A 25,975-nucleotide genomic window follows, 5' to 3' on the forward strand; every position below is an offset into this window, starting at 1 on the left:
AAATACACATACACACACACATAAATATGCTGTGGGACTTGTGTCCTGTTTCTTTTCCCCACTTCCCTGTCTACGAGGAGAGGGCACAGGAGGGCAGTAGGAGGAAAGAATAGGGGAGCCGGTGAGGGGATCCTGATGAGGCTCCTTGTCATACAAGGAAACCCTCCCGACGGGTACACTAACCCCCTTACTCGGGAAGGTCCTCTGGCACAAAAGCAAGAATGGGTTCACTGTTTTCAAGTTGTTGTTTTGCTTTGTCTCTAGTAGTAGCTCCCTAGTAAAGGGAAAGGGGGTGGGCAGCGCCCCCTCTCTTCTTAGGAAAGTTTTTCTTTTAATGTATGCTTTTGATTATAGAGAGGAAGAGAGAGGGAGAGATAGAAACATCAATGATGAGAGAGAAACATCGATTGGCAGCCTCCTGCACGCCCCCTACTGGGGATCGAGTCTGCAACCAGGGCTTGTACCCTGGCCAGGAATGGAACCTGCAGCCTCTTGGCGCAGGGACGACAGTCAAACCAACTGAGCCACCCTGGCCGGGTGTGGATGGCATTCTAAAACAAAACTCACCCTTCCTCGGGCCCTATCCATTTCTTCACTGTACTTACCACTATCTGTATAGGAACACACACACTATACGTGTGCATACGTATGTGTATGTATATATACATGTGTGTAGATGTATTTATGTGTGTATGTGTATTTATGTTTTTCTCAAGGGCAAGGACCTCAAGTGTCATGTTCACCATTGTACACCCAGAGCACATGCTAGGTACTCAGTTTATTTTTGATAAATATGTATATGGTGCCCTAACCGGTTTGGTTCAGTGGATAGAGCGTCGGCCTGTGGACTGAAGGGTCTCAGGTTCGATTCCAGTTAAGGGTATGTACCTTGGTTGCGGGCACATCCCCAGTGGGGAGTGTGCAGGAGGCAGCTGAATCAATGTTTCTAACTCTCTATCCCTCTCCCTTCCTCTCTGTAAAAAAAATCAATAAAATATATTTTTAAAAAAAACAACATATATATATATATATATATATATATATATATATATATATATATATATTATATATTGCTGTGTTGGCTAAGCTCCACACACTAAGCAAGCAGGATTGACTACCCGTATTTTTTTTATGTATGTGGGGCGGTGAGGAGGTAAGGGGTCTGTTGGGTAATGTGGTCTGATTACTCCCCAGTGGAATCCACGCCCTTGAAAGTGGGCGTTTTATTTTTATGCCCAGAGTTATCAGGGCAGAGATGAAAGCAGCGCTCTTTTCAAAGGGATGTTTTTCTCCTCCAGACTTTTGCACATGGTAGGACGTGTGAAGAATGTGCTTCTTGGGTATCTTCTTTTCCTAGAGGAGTTTGAAATTTTTCAGGCTGTCAGGATGACTCATGTGAATGATGATTTTTAGTTAAGAAAACAACTTGGGCTCTTTGGCCAAGTCGAAAAAAACTCCCCAAAGTCCACATTACTGTTTTGTTATCGTTGACATGCCTGCCTTCAAAGGCTTCGGAGAAACCCCAAATGCTGTCAATCTGGAATTTTCGCTAATGAATTTATAACTCATTCCAAATTCATTGGTTTCTCACTAGACAACTGATTTCTAAAATATTGGATGCTTTGTTTCCAAGTTGGCTGGGCTGTATCATACAGAAATGGAAAAGAAATTACAATGAGAAATATCTACTTTGGTTGAAATGGAGCTGGCCATATGGAATGCATAATGTTTCTCTAAAACCAGTAACATTTTGCAAAACAAAGCTGTTATACAAACAGTAAAGCACAACACAACAGGGCAATAGCTGATGAATTACCTGGGAATTCAATGCCTTTAGAATACTATGGTACAAATCTCCCATGCTCTCCGAGTCTAGATAGCAGAGTGGTGAGATCTTCCCAAGTCTAAAGAGGTCCCCTCATACCAATGAGGCAACTGGTGAAGAGACCCAACAAGTCATCTGGGAGGAAGGGCAGTTACATCCCATCGATCAATGGTTCTTAACCTTGGAGAAAGTGTGAAATCCTCCGAAAGCAGGGGAAGAACTATGGAACCTTCCCCTCATCACACTTTGTGTAGTGTCAGGGGGTCTTCAGGTCTCTGAAGGGCATTCGAAGGTCTCAGGTGAAGAGGCCCGGAGGCAGAGATTCAAGCCTACGAAGGGAAAGGAAAGGATGGCCACTGAGCCTGCCAAACAAAATAACAGGAATTGGGAAATACTTAAAGCTAATAAAAACTTGGGGGGAAAGAGAGTTAAAAGAGAGAAAGGGTGGGAAGATTAGAAAACTAAAGAGAAAAAGGAGCCCTGACCAGTTTGGCTCAGTGGCTAGAGCGCCGGCCTATGGACTGAAGAGTCCCAGGTTCGATTCCAGTCAAGGGCATGTACCTTGGTTGCAGGCACATCCCCAGTGGGGGGTGTGCAGGAGGTAGCTGATCGATGTTTCTCTCTCATCAATGTTTCTAAATCTCTACCCCTCTCCCTTCCTCCCTGTAAAAAATCAATAAAGTATATTTTTTTAAAAAGAGAGAAAAGGGAAAATAAAAGCAAGCAGAGGAGTAAAGGAAGATGGAGGGAACGCACACAAGGGGTGAAGGTCTGCTCTCACTGACCTTGACCGCTGGCATTTACTCAGTGCTGCTCATGTGCTCATGATATGCTCAGCATTTTTCATGTAATTAAAGCTTATACATCTTCCATGTCTAAGACCTATCTTATATGTTCCACAGCTCAAGAAACGGGCACAGAAAGACTGAGTCTGTTGTTCAGTAGGCTAGCCAGTGACGGGGCTGGGATTTAAACAGAGACCAACACCAGCCCCGGAGTCCTTACAACCATGCCCCTCTGCCTGTCTTCCTGACTCTGAGAGGCAGCTCTAGACCGCTCATATCTGTACTCCTCCTGAAGACAATGTTCTAATAATGAAAAGTGATGCTGCATAGAATACATTATCTGTCTTAACAGACACTGAACCCGAATCTAGGCTATTCTCCTCAAGATCTGAAATGCTCAGGATTTTATTTTCCAGTTTTGTTGAGATGGAACTGACATATAAATTGTGTGTTATGATTTTTATTCCAACTGAAATGGTACTTTTATGTATGTTTTTAATTTCTGGAAATTCCATTCAAAAGATTTCATATGCCTTAAAATAGTAACAAAAATGTACGAGAAATATGGCCTGTATGCCTGGCTGGTGAGGCTCAGTGGTTGAGCGTTGGCTCATGAACCAGGAGGTCACAGTTTGATTCCCGGTCAGGGCACATGCCCGGGTTGCAGGCTCAATCCCCAGTTGGGGCATGCAGGAGGCAACTGATCGATGACTGTCTCTCATCATTGATGCTTCTATCTCTCTCTCCCTATCCCTTCCTCTCTGAAATCAATAAAAACATGTATTAAAAATTAAGTTAAAATTATAAAAAAAGAAAAGAAATATGACCTGTAACAGTCCACTGGCATTCACCCAGATCACGCACCGAGGTCTTTGAATTGCGTGGCTTCCCTGCATGGTACGTGTTTGTCAGACTGGCCGCCAGCTGTCTCACTTTTCTTGTTTGTAACAATACTGTTTTGTTAAAGCTGCCTTCCCCAATCACGGATACTTTTTCAGCGACATTGATCTTGAAAGGTTTATGCTCCACAGATTTGATCTATTGCATCCCTGTATGGTTTTGATTTAGAGAGCCTTCTTGGTATGAATACTAGGTTTACAAGTAACTTCATTCTTCTCAGAATTTCAGTAATTGGTATTTTTCACATGGTTACCAAGCGAAAAATAGAACGCGTGCTTCAAAGCCGGGGTGCCCCCTGACAATGTGTTTCTCTTTTATAAGTGAGTGGTTGAAATCATAGTGTCACAGGTGTGGAACATATAGAGAACAGATGCCTGGGTTTTAAACTGCACTGATTTACCTTATGAAAATACAATTAATTACATGATTTGAGTCACAGAACTAGAGGAAGCAGTGAGAGAAACCAATATTAGCACGAGGTCCGAAACTACCATCATTTCGTTAATATGTAGCGTGTATGCAGTGCCTATTCAGGATTCAACGTGGAATACAGAGTTAACATCTTGCAAAGCAGAAAACATACAAAAGAAGCATTCCAAAAATGTGGCCTTTTGCCTTCTTTGGGATGGGTATCATATAAGAATTTGAGGGTAGGAGGTGGTGGGACAAATAAGTACTTTGAAATATAGTTCCCAGGAAGTTAGCATAAAAACACTATTTAAATATTCTCATCATCCCGTCCATATGTTTAGGAAAATGTCTCAGTGAATATGAGCTGTTCTGATGTAAATATTTCCATAGCAGCAGAAAACAACTAAAAACATTGGTGTAGCCCTGACCGGTTTGGCTCAGTGGATAGAGCGTCGGCCTGCGGACTCAAGGGTCCTGGGTTCGATTCCAGTCAAGGGCATGTACCTTGGTTGTGGCCACATCCACGGTGGGGGGTGTGCAGGAGGCAGCTGATCGATGTTTCTCTCTCATCGATGTTTCTAACTCTCTATCCCTCTCCCTTCCTCTCTGTAAAAAGTCAATAAAATATATATATTTTTTTTAAAAAAATTGGTGTATATAAACATGTATTTTTCACACTATTTATATTTATTTCTTTACATGTCTGTTTCCCCATTAGATATGAGCTGCTTGAGTGCTCAAGGCATAGGTTGTGTTCTGCTCTATGCTCAGCAACTGGCACACTGTGGTGCTCAATAAATACTTGTTAAATGAAAAAAAAAAACACTTGTTAAATGAAATAAGACATAATCTCTGCCTATAAAGAGGCTGTAATCTTGAACACCTACAATTCTAAGTAACTGTCATCTAATCTTGGTTGCATTTCTTCACATAATTTATCTATACATAAAGAATATCAGCTCTTGTCATTCTATAAGCACAGTATAAAAATTAGAAGGTCTAGCCCCAGCTGGTTTGGCTCAGTGGACAGAGTGTCAGCCTGCTGAAGGGTCCCGGGTTCGATTCTGGTCAAGGGCACATGCCCAGGTTGCTGGCTCAATCTCCAGTAGGGGGCGTGCAGGAAGCAGCTGATCAGTGATTCGCTCTCATCACTGATGTTTCTATCTCTCTCTCCCTCTCCCTTCCTCCCTGAAATCAATAAAAATATATTTTTAAAAATAAAATAAATAAGGATAATACAATCTTACTTGCATGAAAAGTATGATGTGAGATGTCTGCATATCTAGACAAAGAATGAAAGAATATCCTTCTAAGTGGTTATGCTGTGATGGAAATAGGAGGGAAGTACAGTGGAAACCATTTTGGTGGCATCATTTATTTCTTTTTACAAGATAATTCTTTTATATAGCAAATATATCGTAGCTTTATTACAAAACTATAATATTGTTAAGCTATAAAAAAAATACCGGAATGGAGACTATATAACAACATAGAAAATTGGTTACAGTGGGTTAATAAAAAGAAGTGTTCTCTTGCCAAAACCGGTTTGGCTCACTGGATAGAGCATCGGCCTGCGGACTGAAAGGTCCCAGGTTCGATTCCGGTCAAGGGTATGTGCCTGGGTTGCGGGCACATCCCCAGTGGGAGATGTGCAGGAGGCAGCTGATCGATGTTTCTCTCTCATCGATGTTTCTAACTCTCTATCTCTCTCCCTTCCTCTCTGTAAAAAATCAATAAAATATATTTTTAAAAAAAAGACTTGTATAAAAAAAAAAGACATAATGTTAAAAAAAAAAAAAGAAGTGTTCTCACTAAGAATCTGGCTATGCCCCAACATGTGTGCATAGGGACAAGGACTAAATGCCCTGCTGTCACATGAGTCAAGAGTGTGAGAACAGAGCTCTTCTCCATTCATCATAAATCTTCTCCTTTTCCTTGTCCTATATTCCAGTCCTGGCCACAAACCATACTATTTCCTGGAACCATAAGCCTTAGCCTCATCTTTGCTCTCCATCCAATTCATGCTCGCTCCCCATCCAATTTATTCTGTCTCTAAAATGCCATCAAATCTCTCTCTTCCCTGCTCTCCTAGTTCGGGTTATTATCAACTCACACCATGTTTTTACTCTTGGTTGCAATCTCTACACTGTCACTAAATGTTTGTCCACATACAAACATTTTCAATGGGTTTCTACTGACCACACACACACACACACACACATCATACTCAATATGCACCAAAAAAAAACCTCAAAATGGATTATAGACATAAAAGTAAAAGCTAGAAAGTATAAAATTTCTAAAAAAAAAGAAAAAAAATCTAGGATGAAATCTTTAAGACCTTAACTAGGCTGGGCAAAGATTTCTTAGACAAGGTACAAAAAGCATGAACCATGAAAGAATAACTGATAAACTAAAAATCAGAATAAAAATGTATGCCCTCCCAAAACACCACCAAGAAAATGAAACGGCAAACCATACACTGGAGGAAATATTCAAAATACACAGAGCCACCAAAGGACTTCTATCTAGAACATATAAAGAACTCTTAAAATTCAATAACAAGAAGACAACCCAATTAAAAAATGGGCAAAAGAGTTGAACACTGAGTTTGAATTTTTGTCATCTGGCTATTCCCATCTTTCTTTATATTCAAACAACTCTTTCATGGTCTACCATTAAAATAAAGCAACTGCTGTACACACTGGGGAGTTATTCTAAACTCTGTTTCATAATACCTTAAACTACTCACTTAGAAATACAATTATCGATACAAAACCCATTGTAATTGTTTCATTCTGTTGCTCTGTGTCATGGCACGGTGCCACATAATGTAGTTTTCTGCATTCTGAAAAACTCAATGTCTTACTTAGAAACAGCTTTGAAAATTGGCTCATGGCCTACTTGCAACTGATACCGTAGCTTAAATACCTTTCCAGCAAAGTTACACTAACTTCAAAATATTCTGGGATCAGCCATTAAAATGTTTTTGTTTCGGTTACAACACTAATGAGCACCAAATGTTAGAATTTGTTTTAACGACCTAATACATCAAGGATTTTGTTAAAAGGAGAGGCTGGCTCAGCCATCCATAATAGAGCGAAAGGTAGATTAGCTGGTACCGATATAGATAATACTTGAAAGATTTAATGTACTTAAGTGTAGAATCCAGCATTAAAAAAGCTAAATTCAGAAAGCCTGCTCAATTAGCCATCTTACTTTTTCTCTATAAAAACACCAAACTCCTGGCTTCTAAGCCACACTTGAAAGCCTCCTCCCCTTCAGTCCTTGCAGAAGCCCTTAGCCTTCACCTTGACTTCCCCACTCCTGTAAAATGGGTGGTAATGCTATGCATGGCTGTATTTCCTCCTGCTGGGAAGGAATATAAAGTATCAAAGGAAGCAACAAGCAGTTAGAGGAAATCTCAACATACCAGGCCTACTAATCCTGGTAAGAACCACTGATAGGACGAGATCTGGGGAAACAAATGTGAACATGCTGTTTTAAATACCAAAAGCAGAGCAGCGAATGGGCTACTCGGGCTATATTCCGAGATGAGTGTTTAGCATGGGAAAAGGGAGCACTTTAAGGACGACTGCTGTTCCCAGGTGTCTTTCCCAGTCTCAACACCACACCCCAACGAGGGTGCATCTGCCATTGTCTTCAGAGGCAGCCATGATGGTGGCACCATTTATCTGCTTTTGCTGCTGCTTTTGCTGCGTTCAGACCTCTCCGACATCTATCCATCTCGGTTGCTACCAGCACCACTAATCGTCTCATCTTCCCTTCCCAGCATGGTTTCGTTTTTCTCTTCTTTTTTGATTGCTCTTGTGATTTGACACTTCTTGGCCTTTGTGGTGTGTGTGTGTGTGTGTGTGTGTGTGTCATCTTCTTCATCCATTCATCCATCAGTGAACACTTAGGTTGTTTCCGTATCTTGGCTATTGTAAATAATGCTACAGTAAACATGGGGGTGCATATGTCTTTTCGATTAATGTCTTTGTTTTCAGATAAATACCCAGAAGTGGAATTACTAGATCCTATCGTAGTCCTATTTGTAATTTTTTGAAGCACCTCCATACTGTTTTCCATGGTGGCTGAACCAATTTCCATTCCCACCAACAGTGCACAAGTGTTCCCTTTCCTCCACACCCTCGTCCACATTTGCTATTTCTTGTCTTTTTGATAACAGCCATCCTAACAGATATGAAGTGTTACATCATTTGGCTTTGGATTTGCGCTTCCCTGATGATTAATGACGTGAAGCGTCTTCTTGCGTACCGGCTAGCCATCTGTAAGTCATCTTCGGAAAAAATGTATTCGGATCCTCTGCCCCTTTTTTCATCAGATTGTTTTTTGCTATTGACTTATAAGAGTTCATTATGTCTATTTTTATATCAACTCCTTATCAGGTACATGATTTGCAAATATTTTCTCCCAGGCAGTAGACAACCCACAACTCTTTACAGCAGAGTTTTGCTTAGGCCACTAGGTAGACGGCAACAAACTGTAATAGCTGCAATAAACAAATACAAAGGTACCAGGGCGTCAATAAGATAGACGTTTATTTCTCTCACAGAGCAGTTCACGGGTAGGGGAGTGATCTAGGATGGGCAAAGAGCTCCACTCCAGGGAGCCCAGAAGAGCTGGCTGGTGCGTCATCTCCATTACGTAGTGTCCATCTCTGGGCCCAAGACTGCTGCTTTCATTCTTTTTAAATATATTTCTTTATTGATTTCAGAGAGGAAGGGAGAAGGAGAGAGACAGAAACATCAATGATGAGAGAGAATCATTGACTGGCTGCTTCCTGCACACCCCACACTGAGGATGGAGCCCGCAACCCAGGCATGTGCCCTTGGCCGGAATCGAACCTGGGACCCTTCAGTCCACAGGCCGATGGTCTATCCACTGAGCCAAGCCGGCCAGGGCTGCTTTCATTCTTGTCACTGCCCAGCCGAAGAGGAAAAGGGAACAAGGACTTCCAGGGCAAGTGACTTGGTCTGTAGGAAGATGACCCCAGAAGTTGCCCACATCTCTTCCTTTTACATCCCAGGGTCCCACACTTAGTCACGGGGCTCCATTTAGTGTGTGTAGCTGGGAGATACATTGTAGTTGGGTGGCCGTGGGTTAGCTAACACTGGGGAGGGACTAGGAGTTCTATTTCTCAAAAAAGAACAAAAGACCAGTTACTGGGGTACAGTTAGCAGATTTGTCTGTATTATCAAAGATGGAGGGAGACGGTAAGGAAGGGAATGAGAAGGTGGAGAGGGATGAGGACTCCAGTACCGAGAGAATGTGATATAATTGGTATGTCCTATAGCCTACATTACTCCAATTTAGTTCACAAAGACTATTAATTTTCTTGTCAAGGGTACAGATATAACCCAAGTAAAATTTAAAAATAAGTGACCCTTTCCAAATGTGAAATTACAATTTTGCTTCTGACAACTGATAAATGTCTTTTGAGTTACTGCATATAATTCAACAGAATATGGTATCTGCTCCTTCAGGAATCTATGAAGGAACATAATATATACTTCATCTATAAACAAATATTGAAACTCACAAGACTGGCACTATTTGGAATGCTCATATTATATCTATAGAACTTATTGCCAATGATATACAAATACTTACACATGAAACCAAGATCAAAAACTAATACCCATCATTAATTGAATCCCTACTGTGTGCCTGCCACTGTACTGATGCTATAAAATGCTCTCTTATTCAAGTTTCATTACAAATATTATTTTTCATTCCAACAACTCTGCAAGATACTATTTCATTTTATAGCTAATAAAAAAAGAACATTCAAAAGAGGTTGAGTAACTTGCCCAATATCATTCAGCTCATGTGTAATAGAGCCAAGAGTCAAATACTTCACTTTCAAAAAAATTAACTTTAGGACATATTTCTCTTACTAGCTGAGTGTCGACCTATGAACTCGGAGGTCACAGTTTGATTTCCCGTGAGGGCACATGCCTGGGTTGTGGGCTTGATCCCCCAGTGTGGGTATACAGGAGGCAGCGATCAATGATTCTCTCTCTTCATTGACGTTTCTCTCTCTCTCTCCCTCTCCCTTTCTCTCTGAAATCAATAAAAATATTTTTTTTAAAAAAAGAGGACATTGACTTAAAATACATAAAATCTTAACTATCATCCATCAGTATATGAATGCTGATGTGCATATATAAAATATCAACAGGGTAGCATTTTGAAAGTGTGCAGCCTGGGAGCTACAGGTGTGTAAGCTTAGGGGATAGCGTGTCAAAGGTAAGGCCTCACGTGCCCCATTATCTTTCCCTGGACCCAGACCAAATTCCTTTACTGGATTCTCCATTCAATTGCTAAGCCTGGATTCCTGTGTCTGTCCACAGAGTCTCGCCAAACATCTTTCTTTTCAGTATTGTGTCCTCCAGATCCCCATCTATCATGTAGATTTTAATCAGAGGCAGACAGGGAACTCGAGAGAACCCTGCTGTGGCCTCTCCTGCCTCTTTACTGTTTGGGATTAGCCCCCAGGGGTAGCTTATCTGTCCAGCTACAGAAGAGGGCGCTATGCTTTCCTATCCCATTTATTCTGAGATGGGGAAGGAACAATCACACATCTGAGAAAAGCTGGTGAATAGACAACAAATGCTGCAAAGTTCTTAAACTTAGAAATAAAGAAAATGTGTAAGCACAGTTCTATAAAGATGTTGGGTACACAGTAGGGCAGCAAACAGGGTTCTGCCCTCACACAGCCCTCAAATCTGATCCTTAGCACATGGGTACTTGTGACACGCTGCCTGTCTTCAAAGACGGAGTCCACCCCTTACATTTGGCATTAAATAGCTCTTTAGGATGCTATAAAATGCTCTCTTATTCAAGTCTCATTGCAACAACCAACGATAGGAAGAACTATCCCTCCCTTGATATTAAAGAGAAATCAGATTAAGAAAAACTATATTTTGTGCTCAGAGTGACACAAATAATCGAGGAGGAGCTAGGCTTCCAGCCCAGGTCTTCTGGCTCCGATTCTGCTACACCAAGGGTCTCGGAGGAACAATGAGTCTGGTTTCTGTCAAGTGAATTTAGAGCTCAATTCCTAACATCTGAAATGCACGCTTCGGAACCCATACATCACACTGAAGTTTCACGCAGTCGTGGCAAAGCAGCGGTCAGCAACTAAAGGGACATAAATTCCAAGGAACAAGGCGCAGCAGCAGGCCCGGGCCTTCCCTGGTCCCTTGTCCTCAGGCCAAACCCGCTTCCCACTCTCCGATACGAGTCTCGCCACACAGTTTGAATATGGAACTAAACTGTCCACATTTGGCCTCTAAAATCAGAGACCCAAAGGCAATTCAGGGTAAAAAGGCAGCGAGTGCTGGAGGGTACCTGTGGGACAATCCAATGTTAAACGCCATCAACCCAAGACCAAGGAGTGACCTTGAACAAAAAGGCGGAGATCTGGAGGGACCCACTCAGTACCCCCACGTCTGCCACACTGAGATGACGTCCTGTGAGGCTGTCCTAGAGACTTCACCTCCCCTACCTTACCACTCCGTTCAGTCTATTCTCAGACACAGGGGTCTAGCCCAGCAGGGTGTGTTGTAGGCAGGCAGAAGAAGCGAAGGCTGCCTGTCCACAATGCTTTCCAAACTCCCTTTTCTGAGTAAGAAAACAACAGCAATGACCAAAGAAATAACCATTATCCATCTCGTCTCTGTGAAAATGATTCCCCACCCCGTGTGCTACAGGTGGGGCTGTCACACACAGAACCCTGAACAGCCTAGCCCAGGAGGGGGGGCAAGACTGTTCTGGTTAACTGTGATTTCTCTGGAGTGCTTCTGGATTTTATTTTTAACTTACTTAAATTTACACTTAAAAGCTTAACTCTAACTCATTTTTATTTTCATTTTAAATCTAACTGAAAATTAGCAGCCAAAAGAAATTAAAAAATAGCTAAAACCCTTCATTTAAAAGATTCTCAACTGAAAAAAACTACTAAGTGAAATACTAAAATTTTTGTTAGTAATAATAGTTTTCTACATATTTTCTGATCAGGAACCAGAAAATGAACGTTCTTATTAAGACCTTAAGCATTAGAAAATTTGATAAGAATCAATGACTTGGTGATCTGACAAATCTGCCATCACCGATCGGTCTAGCCCTGCCAGAGGGTGAGAAGTGTGCACAAGCTCAGTCAGCCATCAAGTAGTTGATCAGGACTCCAGCCGGAAGTTTAGAGGCTCTAGGGCAGGGATCCTCAAACTACGGCCCGCAGGCCACATGCAAATACAAATATTGTATTTGTTCCCGTTTTGTTTTTTTACTTCAAAATAAGGTATGTGCAGTGTGCATAGGAATTTGTTCATAGTTTTTTTTTAAACTATAGTCCGGCCCTCCGACGGTCTCAGGGACAGTGAACTGGCCCCCTGTTTAAAAAGTTTGAGGATCCCTGCTCTAGGGCCTTGCCCTTACCCATTATACTCTTCTGCCTCGTTGGCACTTGGCACACCATTCATATTCAGTTGGTTACCAAATGAATGAATCTCACTGTTTCACAAGATGTAAAGTCTCCTCAGGATGGCACGCAAGTCCTCCAATCCCAGTCCCAAGCTGGTCTCCCCTACTCCCTCACCTGTGCCACCTACTACGGCCAAACTGGTCCCTCCAACACACCCTGCGATTCCCACCTTCACTCAGGCTCCCTCTACTGGGTGTTTCCTCCTCTACACTATGTCTCCTTATCTGGGAGTCCCAGCCCAGCTCATGATGTCCATAAAGTTTTCTCTACTCTCTTTGTGCTGTGCTAATATCTCTCTCATCTGAACTACTACACTACATTCAGCAATTATAGGATGTAGGGTCTTTAAGGATAAGAGATAAGAACTTAGAGGTGTTTATAAATTCTCCAGCATCAAACAGAGTTCTACATACAACATGGACACTTAGAATGTATTTGTTAAATTAATTCAAGATACCTTTATTATCCAAAGATAAACTTATTACCTGGCCAGTGTGGCTCAGTGGTGGAGCACTGATCCATGAACCCCAGGTACTGGCTCGATTCCTGGTCAGGGCACACACACACACTACAGGCTCCTTCCAGGCAGGAGGCAGCCAATTGATGTTTATATTCTCTCTATCCCTCTCCCTTCCTCTCTGTCTAAAATCAATTTTTTTAAAAGATTTAAAAAATAAATAAACTACTTATTGCCTCTGAAATAATCTCCCCATTTTTGACATCATTACCTAACTTAAAATCGTAATTCCAAATGTGTACGTGTGCACACGCACAAAAGCCAAACCGCGCAGTACTTAACCTGGAGAAGTAGCTCTCCCCAGATAATAATGCTGACATTCTCCATGCTGAAACAGCCCAGTTTTTAAGAGAATCATCAGAGAAGCACCTCACATTAGCAGCGGTTCTTAACCTTCTGGCCCTTTAAATACAGTTCCTCATGTTGTAGTGACCCCCAACCATAAAATTATTTTCGTTTCTACTTCATCACTGTCATGTTGCTACTGTTATGAATCGTCATGTAAATATCTGATATGCAGGATGGTCTTAGGCGACCCCTGTGAAAGGGTCATTCGACCCCCAAAGGAGTCACGACCCACAGGTTGAGAACCGCTGCAATTGGAGGTCAGCATATTAAAGGTTCTATACAACTATGATGTACACACATCCTGCAAAAGAAAGATAGGACCCAGGAATAATTTCAATAGTAACCTTCTGTTGAAAACAACGCAGGCATCTAAATCCCAGAGACCCATCAGTCATAAGTGCCACTTAACCACCTTTGCAGGCTCTTTGAAAACGTAGATACTGTTCTTTAGGGATTAGACTCCTTCCCCACTAAGCCTACAACCAAAGCAGTGAGCAGATCTAAATAAAACAGAGGCTACAATCTCACCTACTATCATTTCCGAAAGACAGAGACCAAGTACCCTGCACACTATTTTAATTTTTCCAATGCAATGGCCCATGAGCCTTAGCACAAAGCCAACTGTGCTGATGGAAGGCCGCGTGTGGAGACGACCCACCAAATGTATTGCAGAAACCTCTGCACTGCAATCTGATTTAAAGGGGCCAAAGGGAGGAAGAAAGGGAGGGAGGGAGGGAGGGAAGTTCCAGCGAGCATACACACATTGCACAATCTTCTTTTCATGGCAGTGACCCCAAAAATAAAAAATAAAATCTGCTTGCAAAGAGTCCTTTGAAACAGCTGCTTGGTTTCATGGTCAAGTTTTGTGGTTTGTGAGACTTGAAGCTATTCAAGTCGGTGATAAACACCGACTCACATGACCCACTCGAGGAAAAGGCTGGGCAATCTGTCTGGAGTTTACATTGGCCGTGCACATGAATGTACTTAGTCACTGCTCAACATCACCGCTTACAAAGCCCACAATTGTTTCCCCTCAAATGCTCATCTCCTCCGTTAGAGCTCACTGACAACCACTGCCAAGAGCCACTACATTAAGACCGCCGGCTACAGATTGAATAACTTGATAAAGCATTAACCTCAACACATTAAAAAATAGATGGGTGAAGCGCCTTTTCAATTAAAAGATTATTTTTAACAGTGTTTATCTAGTGAGCAAAGGAAATCACATCATATGTAGATAATCAAATTACAAGATTACATCAAAGAAAGAATATAGGAAACATGCCTTAAAGTTATTTTCTATTCTAGATGCCCTCCTAATATATACTTTAAACAAGAAAATAAGTAAAATACAGTACACATACTATTTTTATCATGCATGATTTTTCACTTAAAAATGCATTAAAAGACACATGAGGAAAACTCATATCAAAACGCTTTTTGAGCCTAATTTTTTTATCCTCACCTGAGGATATTTTTTTCCATTGATTTTTAGAGAGAGTGAAAGGGAGAGGGAGAGACTGAGAGAAAGAAACATTGATGTGAGAGAGACACATCGACTGGTTGCTTCCCGCACCCACCCTGACTGGGCCAGGGATCCAGCCTGCAACCAAGGTATGTGCCCTGCAACCGAACACAGGACCCTTCGGTCCACAGGCCAACACTCTGTCCACTGAGCCTAACTGGCTAAGGCAGGAAACGGATTCTTGTTCGACTTATGTAAATAGCTAGATTGCCATGAAACTAAAATTACTCAATAAGATTTTCTGAATTCTGGAGGGATCACATAGGGAGAAAATTGTTTCATCTTTGTTCACAAAGGTACACTTTGCCAAACTGCTGTAAATTATAGATAGCTTAAGAGAAAAGAGGAAAACACAACATTAAAGAGCCAGCAACGTTTCAAACAAAAAGTCATTAAAAATTATAATCATCCTCATCAGTTCGTGTAATTAATTCTTGTTCTGTTTGATCTTGGGTGAGCAGTTCTATGAATCCATCAACTTCTTCATTAGTTTAGAAAATTACTCAGTCCATTGGCACAGTCTCAAGTGATGGCTTCACTGAACATTCTCGCCTCCAGCTGATTGTAAACACTTTTGGAAAAGAATTAGGAGTGATGCTGAAACCGGTTTGGCTCAGTGGATAGAGCGTCGGCCTGCGGACTGAAGGGTCCCGGGTTCGATTCCGGTCAAGGACATGTACCTTGGTTGCGAGCACGTCCCCAGTGGGGGATGTGCAGGAGGCAGCTGATCGATGTTTCTCTCTCATTGATGTTTCTCTCTCATCGATGTTTCTGACTCTCTATCTCTCTCCCTTCCTCTCTGTAAAAAATCAATAAAATATAAAAAAAAAAAAAAAAAAAAAAAAGAATTAGGAGTGAAAAACAACTGTCTGTGAATTACAAAAGACTTTTAAATGGCCATGGTTAGAGATGCCATAAGAGGTCATTATAATGTAATTGACAAGGAAATTTGCTTATTTCAGTTACATACGATATCTTAACATAACTGGAATATGACTGATAATATGATGCTGAACATACCATGAGTGTCAAGGGTATTGACAAATTTGCAGGAACTTTTACTAGTAACAGTGTTTATATGTTTCTATAACCTATATCCTTACAAATATAACCTAAAGAAGGTTTACCATCACTTTTTTTTTTAAATCCTCAGCCGAGGATATATTTTTCTATTGCTTTTAAAGATGAGGAAATATCAGTTTCCTCGTCTTAATGAAAAAAGAGATGGTGAGCCCAGGATCTTCACATGCAAGCCAGGATCTTAGCACAGCGCCTGGCACACGATCTGCAAAATACCATTTCCTTCCGCTTCTTTTCATGACAGTGAAGTATTCGCTGAGCAGCAGGCATTGCTTTAGATTGCTGAATTAGACTATTTCAATCAGGACTACCACAACTATTACATAGAATTCAGCCATCCTCGTCTCCTTGGCTTTCTATATATCCCTCCCTTATTCAGGACTAAAAAGCTTCCGTATGAAATTGTATTACGTGCAGTACCTAAAGCTCATTACTATTTCAAAAGTGTGCCTATGTGTGCTTAGGTTTTCAGATTAAATTCAATCTGAAGTCAAGGCCCCTTCCACAGCAAAATGTAAAGGTTAACACTTCATATAAGATAAAGAAAATCCGGTAGTGCCCTGGTTGGTGTGGCTGTGTCATCCCGGGCACCAAGAGGTCACTAATTCAATTCCAGGTCAGGGCACATGCCTGGGTTAAGGCTCGATCCCCAGTAGGGGGCAGGTAGGAAGCAACCATTCAATGTTTCTCTCTTTCTCTCTCTCTCCCTCTCTCTCTCTCTCTCTCTCTCCCCCCCCTCTCTAAAATCAATAAAAGCATATTTAAAAACAAAAGAAAACCCAGTTGCTGCTTTATTAGATAGCTGTCTATCCCTCCAACCCCAAACTTTCTAGGAGAAAAAGAAAAAGACTATGAATTATGTCACCTCAAAGATGTGCAACTCACTTCAGTTAATTCAAACCTGTGAAAATTAGGAACGAGTGTGTAATCCCAAAGTACAAATAAAATAAAATCATGCTGTGTGAAGATTATTTCATGGGTTTAGGAATTGTGCTCCCAAACCTAAAGTGTTCAGTTAAAGTTTAGAAAGTCAGGCATTTCCAAATAATACTATTCCAAGGTTAAATAACTCTAAGGAGGAAAAAGGTGAGAAACTCTGAATTCAACAACCCTCATATGGATGATCCATACCCTCCCCCCCTTTTCTAATTCTCCACGGCCCAGTTTAAATTGAGTGGATTTTTCTCCTCTACAACAGGCTGCTTTCAGAATGTCTCCATCTGCATATTTTATCAAATAAAAATTAATTTCCATATGTGTCTAAAATAGAGTTCAAATTATACTATAACCCAACGGAAAGGCTGCTTTAACTGCTCATTTCTATGAGTACAAAGATCTGACCACGCCGACCTTAAAGCACAGATGCCAAAGTGTCAGCCAACTGACCCCATCCTCTCACCTGGGACAAAAACGCTAGACGCTGAGAACGTTTTGCAAGAAACCAATGGGCAACCACTGAACCGAAAGATGAAGTTTTATTAGAAGAGAAATGGAAACTCGGCCTGTGTACACAGCCCCTAATGGGAAACGACAGGGGGAACTTTACGAGTGGAAACCTTACACAGAGCTGCCTTATGTCTGAAGCAGAGGCATCAGCTTGACGTACAGCAGAGCAGGCAAGGGCCCTGGCCCTCGAGTCAGGTCGCCTGGATGCAAATCCCAGCTCCTATTACTATTCACTTGGCCAAGTCATTTAGCCTCCGTCTACCTCAGTTTCTATGTCTGTGAAGTTGGCGTAATAATGGCCCTTAATAGGATTACAGTGAGGATTAAATTAGATAGAACAGATGTGAAGCACTTAGCGCAGTATCTGGCACACAGTAAGTATTTAATACGTGCCAGCCAGCGTGTAATTATTATCCATCCCCTTTCTAAAATTGTTTTATAACACCACAGTAGCAGGTGTCAAAAAGCATCTTAGCCCTGGCTGGTTTGGTTCAGTGGATAGAGCATCAGCCGGTGGCCTGAAGGGTCCCGGGTTCGATTCCGGTCAAGGGCACGCACCTCAGTTGCAGGCTTGATCCCTGGTCCTGGTTAGGACACGGGTGGGAGCAACCAATCAATGTGTCTCTCTCACATCGATGTTGGTCTCTCTGTCTCCCCCCCACCCCCCCTATACTCTCTCTAAAAATCAATGAAAAAATATCCTCGGGTGAGGATTAACAACAACAAATAATAAAAAAAGCACCTTGCACAGAAGTTAAATTATATCTGAGTGCCTCACTCCCTGATAGGAGTACATAACCCTAATGCCCATCAACATTCAGCAAATACAATAACCTGGATCCCATACCAAACACAAATTTAAAAATCCTTGAAAAGTACTAATCTGCTCACTGGAGCCCAGAGTTCTAATTACTAATAATTAGGTTACAGTATTAAGGGACTGATTAAATTTTTTCTATAATATACTGCTGCTGATGTGATCTTGAGGGGTAACCGTAATGAAACCACACTAAAGTAAAAAAGCATCAAGACCCATCACCTATGGGGGAGACACAGCCATTCCACAGCCCCTCCCACAGCGGGCAAGGAGGGCATGAGAGCCACGGCCTATTCCAACCAGCTCAGCTCTCGTCCCAATGAGTGAAAGATCTACTGCGGATCATTCCAAAAGTTTGGTTTGCATTTGGCCTTGACAGCCCGAGAAAACCTGAGCGTCTCAGGGAAAGTAACACCTCTATCTGAAACCCACAAGTTGGGGATGAAAAGGAAAGAAAGTCTCTAAGTGCTTGAATTCCACCCCCCTCCCCACCCCCAGGGAGAAAGTATTTCAGACGGAACTGTAACTGGCAGCTGCCCCCGTCAGTATCACCTAAACAGGTTTCCAGAGCAGGAATCTAATAACCACTTATTTGGCAACCACTAATTTACCCTTCATTTCAAAGCGGCCTTTTTATCTAGGTGTAAAAGAATGAAACGGCCTAAAACAATTTTTTTGCAGCAGATGGAAATGCATTCATCATTACTCTCCATTATACTTTTCAGCTGGCAATAACTGTGGTTGTAAAGAAAAGAGAAAGAGAGTTTGGGTGCTTTTAATCAAAGCTTGGATTCTAGCCCTGCCCTGCAGCAGCCTGTAATATGAGGAAAGTTCCTGCTTCGAATTCCAAAAGAAATGAATTTTTATGTGAGTAGCCCCCTCCGTCCGCCGCCACCTCTCTGTTATTGCTGTGATCCACGCAGCAAATGTCACAAGCATCGACTACTTTAGATGCGACGTTCATTCTGGTACCTTGGAAAAACATTCACTGATACACTGATCGCATTTCATAAAAGTTTAAAGTGCAACAAATGGACCATAAAACACTTCTGGAACAACTGCATGCGGTGGGCATTATTGTGCTTATTTTGCAGGTAAGGAAGTAAACTCAGATCATGCCAAAAACCTGGCAACCTTCTAAAGGCTCATTTACCTCCTACACCAGTGATGGCGAACCTTTTGAGCTCGGCGTGTCAGCATTTTGAAAAACCCTAACTTAACTCTGGTGCCATGTCACATATAGAAATTTTTTGATATTGGCAACCACAGTAAAACAAAGATGTATATTTTTTATATTTATTTTGTATATTTAAATGCCATTGAACAAAGAAAAATCAACCCAAAAAATGAGTTTGCGTGTCCCCTCTGACACGCGCGTCATAGCTTCGCCATCGCTGTCCTACACTGTTTTCTGAGTGCCCCACAGAATCCTAGAGTCCCCTCTAGATTTCCCGAATCGGGCCTGTGCTTACTGGGAGTACTTGGGTTCCAACACAGCAAGTTCCCTTCTTCTCAACTCCGCAAGCAAGCAAGCTCTCTCAGTCCCCCGTCTCGGTCCACGCATTCTCTCTACTTACGTTCCTTTGGAATAGCCCCTGTGAATCATCCCATGGCTCGCCTGTTCTGACATGTAAGATCTCTTCAAGCCCCCGGGTACCACATGTCACCATGTGCCCTCAATAGGATATGCTGTCCACTTGGAAATACCCATGACATACCCACATCTCTCTGCCCCCCCAACCCCACCCCCGCCCTGTCACTGAATGGCCTGAATACACCTCCATTCTCTTAACTGTCAATTCATACTCGATCCCTTCAGTAGAAACTCAAAATGAGCCTCTCTTCAGAAAGCCTGCCCTTGACTCGCTTCACGTAACTGTAGTCCCTCTTGTAGCAGACACTGGCTCGGAATCCAGACCTGGCTTCCACTCCTGGTCCTTCCGCTTGCTGGCATTACCTGAGCAAATGACTCCACCTTCTGGGACCAGTTTCTCCACCATAAACGATGGGCATGAGACCGCATAAGCTGAAAACTAACCCCCAGCTCTAAGAATGTTTTATGCAAAAAGATTAGCAAGAGCATTAATTTATAAGAACAAAAATTATTATACCATTTTAAAATGACCCAAGGCATCTTAAGTTAAAAAAATAATGTATGACAGATAAAAAAGAAAATAACTTTTTAAGTTTCAAAGGGTGACAAGGTTCATTAAATTGTCCATTTTCTATTCTTGGATACATGAATTAAAAACCCAGGTAATCCCTTAAAGATGATGAATACAGATACTCTCCTATTTGCTAATCTCTATGCAATATTTTATATATATTTGGTATATATTTAATATACCAAATGTGTTTTAAATACTAACTGTGGATAGTCTTATGTGTTGACTTGGCTAGGTTATAATACCCAGTTATTTAATCAAACATTAATCTAGGGGTTGCAGTAAAGGTATTTTGTGGTTAATGTACAATAAGTTGACTTTAAGTAAAGATTACCCTTGAGTGTGTGTGTGTGTGTGTGTGTGTGTATGGGGGGGGGGGGGGGTGCTCATATAATGAGTTGTAGACCAAAAGAGCAAAATCCAAGATTTCCCAAAGAAGGAATTCTACCTCAAGACTGCAGCAAAACCCTTGCCTGACCTTCCAGCCTGCTGGCCTGGCCTGCAAATGATGGGTTTGCCAATCCCTACGATTTCATGAGCCAATTTCTTAAAATCACACTGTGGTTCCATTCAAAAAGTATAACTGCCCTGACTGGTGTGGCTCAGCCGGTTGAGCATCATCCCATGTACCAAAAAGTTGTCAGTTCGATTCCTGGTCAGGGCACATGTGCGGGTTACAGCTCGATCTCCAGTGGGGGGCATGCAGGAGGCAGTCTATTGATGTTTTGCTCTCACATCGATGTTTCTCCCTCTTCCTCTCTCTCTCTAAAGATCAATTAAAAATCTTTTCTTTTTTTTTTAAGTATTAGTGCCCTGGCTGGTTTGGCTCAGTGGATAGAGAGTTGGCTTTCGGACTGCAGAGTCCTAGGTTCGATTCCAGTCAAGGGCACATGCCTGGGTTGTGGGCTCGGTCCCCAGTAGGGGGTGTGCAGGAGGCAGCCTATCAATGATTCTCTCTCATCATTGATGTTTCTCTCTCTCTCTCTCTCTCCCCCTCTCCTTTACTCTCTGAAATCAATAAAATACCTTTAAAAATAAAAATAAAATAAAACTATTAGTGATACCACGTAACTGTAAACTTTTTTTGTAAAGGGCTGGTCGTATCTCGGCTTGTGGGCAAGGGACTGCTATGCTGGACGGCACAGTTCTAGACTATCAGAGCTGAAAGGGGCCCTGGGGGCCATTAGTGAGCCATGCTTAGCCTAGGAAAAGACTTCCCATGGCTAGGAATTAAGAAGCAGCTGCAGAGAGGAATACTACTGCCATGGCAATGGGGGAAATCAGAACACTGGTAGAATCCAATCCTTTTCACAGGCAGTTGCTGAGACTAAAGGGCCAAACACCTCATTCAACCACATGGCCCATTAGCAGCATAGCTACTTCTAGAACCCAGGTATCCCAGCACTCCATTTAGGGCTCCTTCTATTCCTCTACTAGGATGGTGCTAACGGAATGAAAACCCAGTGCCTGTAGGTCTCACTTCCCATTCACTAGCCAAGAAACACAGCATTCATCTCATCAACTAACAGACTCTTTCCTCTAAGCTAGACTTCGCTACTGGCAATTTTAACTTTAAAAAGATGGAGATGAAGAACTAAGATTTGAACCAAGGCTTTAAAAATGCGTCTATTAGTTTGGGTTTTAAAGGTCTGACATTGGCTAAAAATGGGAATAATCTCTGCATACAATCTATGTCTGTCTATATATAATCTATACATAATTATACATCTATATAATAATAACAATGGACTAAGGCCATTGGCAAGCCTAGTTTCCAAGAACATTAATGATTGTGTTCCCTCTATAGGTCTTTTTTTTTTTTTTTTTTACTTTTTTATAGTTCTTGGCAGTTTTTAAAAGTCTTTAGAGTATGGATGAGAGTTCATACACAGTTCAAAGGCTAAACTCCAAAGCAAAATCATAAACATAAGAAATGGCGGGTCCCAGATACTTTCTTTCAAGCAAGTTTTCAACTATTCTACACGTGAATGTGACATTTCATCGTGAGGGCTAGGAGGGAGGCAGGTAGGTTAGAACGTAAGTCCAATGATTTGTGTTTTTCTGTTCTTCGGAGACATGCATGCAAAAGTGAGTGGTAGGGAGCGGAAAACCCACTACAAACATGGGGAAAGCCTGTAATTCTTGGGTCTCCCAGGGAGTGAGGGCACCAGGTCCAGAGAACCATCACTGATCACCCTTTTCTGCAGAAAACTGTATAGAAGAATCTGGAGATGATCTGCCGGTAAGCCCTACAAGGAGCATTAAGCCCGACAAAAAGCATTAGCAACTTAGCTACAATCAATCCAAAGGCAGCCCTGACTCAACACAATCTTTAAGAATTTATAAGAAACTCAAGCACAGATATTTTTTTCAAGAGTTTATAAGCTACAGCTAATAATACTGTACACATCTGAAATCTAGAAGAGAGTAGATCCTAAGTATTCTCACCACACAAAAAAGAAATAAAATGGTAACAACGTGAGGTTACGATCTGTTGATCAGCTTGATTGTGGTAATCATTTCAAAATTTATATGTATATCAAATAATTACATTCTATACCTTAAATATATACAATTATTATTTGTCAGTTATACCTCCAAAAGCTGGGGGGAAAGCTGGGGGGAAAGAAAGTTAGCAGACACCAATAAACAGAAAATGTTTGTGTTTTTGTTGTGAATCGGTGCAAGTCAGAGGACCAAATCAGATCTAAAAAGTAGCTGTACCAATACAGTAATTTTAAAAATAATCAAGTTTAACACTTGAAATATGAAACTCCGGGAAGAAGCCAATCAATCACCTGGTATCACTCTCCACCAATGACAACGCTACGGCTCTCCCTGGCTCTCTTGCCCAGTTTGTGGCAAACAATTCACTTACCATCTACTTGAAGCTAAGAGAGCCTTGGTAATCACAGTGAAGTAAGACGCTGTATGATGTAGATTAGGAAATGCGTATTAATTGCAGCCAATAAAACATAAATATAATGTAGACGATAATTATAATTATCTCCGGTAATGATTAAAAAAACAAGCCCATTAAGGAAAACTAAACGTGTCCACGTGTATATAACAACAAATCTTGGGCTACCAATATATCTTTTTTAAATACTGCCCATGGCAAAGAGATTTATTTCCTTGTAGCAGAAATAAAAAGCAACAGTAAGTTCTTAGTAGTTTAGTCATTGCACCCTAATCTAAAACTAAACCCAACAGGATAACTTTTAGTATTCTGTGTGAGTCGGGCAGAAGAACAACACGAATTGTTAACTGCAAACGGTTTGACAGCTGGGTCTCCCATGCAATTATTACCCTAATTCTACATGCACTTAAAAGTTCATTTCCACAACAAAGGAGATCAGACAGCCCACAGGCTCTGCAGGGCAGACAAGACTCCAGAGGAGAGCTCTGGTGGGCTTGCTGGGATGAAACGACTTGCAAGAGCTTATCTGTCTGACAAAGACACGCAGCTTCGGTTGGCACCTGAATGAAGGAGGGTGCCAGCTTCCCGAGGAATGCAAACTATTTTCCTGAAACACACACACGCACACACACGCACACACACGCACACACACGCACACACACGCACACACACGCACACACACAGCATGAAAATGCAGCGATGCGAGCTCAGCCGCCAATACTCGGAGGTGCCCGGCCGTCTTTCCGACCCGTTAGGTCCGCCATCCCCTCCGGTGCGCGCCCCGCGCAGGGCGGACCCTCCTCTCCATCCCCCTGCGAGCCCACCTGGGCCACCGCGCGCCGCCCTCGCGGTCACCGAGTCCGGGACACTCCCCCACGCGGGACGCTGTCCCCCCAGCCGCATCCCCGCCCGGTCACCGCACTCCCGCCCCCCGCATCCCCGCCCGGCCCCCCGCCCCTCCGCCCTCCCCGCCCCCGGCCTCCCCGCCCAGGGTCCCGGCGCCTCCCTCCCCAGCCCCTGCCCGCTACCCCCGCGGGCTCCCCCGTCCCTGTCCCCCGTCACGGTCCCCTCCCTCAAACCCCGAGGCCCGAGGCTCCCTGCCCCGCGTGGGGACCCCCGACGCTGCGGTCCCTACCCGGTCTCCCCTCCGCGGTGCGCGGCGGCTGCGGGGCGGGAAGCGTCCACGGAGGACCCAGCGCCGGGCGCTCCGGCTCCGACCCGGACCGAGCCCGGCTTCCGCCTCGCGCCGGAAGGCTTGGCGAAGGGGACCGGAAGTCCCGCCCTCCCGTGGCTCGGGGCAGCACCTATGTGCTTATTCCCTGAGCTCCTCTCTTTCCAAGGATGGGTCCGCCCTGTGCAATCGCTGGACCAGGCATCTGCCCTGCTCGCGCCCTGTGGAGAGCAGGATGGCTCAGACACTGGCCCTGCACTCCAATCTAGGAGGAAGCTGACTATTTTTTAAAATATATATATATTGATTTCAGAGAGGAAGGGAGAGAGAGAGAAACATCAATGATGAGAATCATTGATTGCCTGCCTTCTGCACGCCCCACATCAGGGATCGAACCCTGACCTGGAGTCCTACCGTGATCTCCTGGTGCATAGGTCTATGCTCAACCACTGAGCCACGCTGGCCGAGCTGGAAGCTGACATTTAAACAGAGGTTAATCACACCACTAGGCAGTGCAAGTGAGATATAAGCATCACAATACAAGGTGGTCTTGCTTCATTCCTTAATTCAAATTTTTGTCACCTACTTATATTATCACTCATCTAACAACCAAAACAGAGGAGAGCCCCTGAGTTATGGAGTGAGGTAGGCGCTCAGGGCAGTGAACTAGGCACAGAATAAGTCCCAACAGCGGCCTGTCCCTCAGGAAGCTTGATGTAGTACACGGACAGATGCATGAATGAACAAACGGGGCCAATGGAAACATCAAGCATTAAAGGAACTATGGTAGTGAGGTAGGGAACAGTGGGGTGTAGGGAATTGGGCAGAGAAAGACCCTCAAGGGACACCCTCTTCAGTGGAAACTAACACAATGAATGAGTTAAAGGTCACACAAGGTGGGGAGGGGCATGTAGAGGAGAAGGCTGCCAGAGAGCGAAACCTTGGCTGAATCAGTGAGCTGGAGGGACATACACAGTTCATTTAGCAAGGCCTGAGGTCATAGAGGCAAGAGCAAGCACAGCGAGAGGAGGCAGGGCCAGATCAGAAAGACTGTTGAGCATTAGATCAAGGAATTTGGACTCCAGACTCTATGCAGCAAGAAAGAGGAGGGGTGTTCTCTAGGGGAACAGTAGGTTATGGGTTGACTGACCTAATCGTTAAAGAAAAATAAGAACTGGAAAGATCATGGATAGAACATTTTACCCTTGAGGGTGAATTCTCAAACCGCCATACCCATATATATGCAAAAGCAATGAATGCCTACTACAACCCTATAAAAGCAGGACCCACCAAGGCGCAGACCCCTCAAGTTGCCAATTGGGCAAATCACCCCCAATCCACTGAGATGCCAGCTGAAGCCCCAGAGAACCATGAAATGGGCCAAGTTCATTGTCAGCTACAGTAATGAATACTGTTAGCGTTATTGCTATTTCCTTGCTTGTTACTAGTGTTTAATAAATACCTTCTTGCACACCTAGCCCCCTTCTTTCCTTTTTAAAAAAGAAAAACATCATCAGCAGTTCTATCTGAAACAATCTCTCTCCCCTTTGCAC

General features: G+C 42.8%; 1 protein-coding gene across 3 annotated transcripts in view; it reads right to left on the reverse strand.

Annotated features, from left to right (window-relative positions):
• The window catches only part of DISP1 (dispatched RND transporter family member 1), a 114,573-nt gene extending 90,087 nt beyond the window's left edge, over nt 1–24,486 (reverse strand). For all 3 annotated transcript variants that reach the window (XM_070401033.1, XM_070401034.1, XM_070401035.1), the window contains exon 1: nt 24,387–24,486. The gene's annotated coding sequence lies outside the window, so the exon portion shown is untranslated. The remainder of the gene's footprint in view (nt 1–24,386) is intronic.
• Nucleotides 24,487–25,975: the final 1,489 nt, after the last annotated feature.

Source organism: Myotis yumanensis, unplaced genomic scaffold (assembly GCF_028538775.1).
Source record: "Myotis yumanensis isolate MYYU_CA2020_CCGP unplaced genomic scaffold, mMyoYum1.0.hap1 SCAF_22, whole genome shotgun sequence".
Classification (NCBI taxonomy): Eukaryota; Metazoa; Chordata; class Mammalia; order Chiroptera; family Vespertilionidae; genus Myotis; species Myotis yumanensis.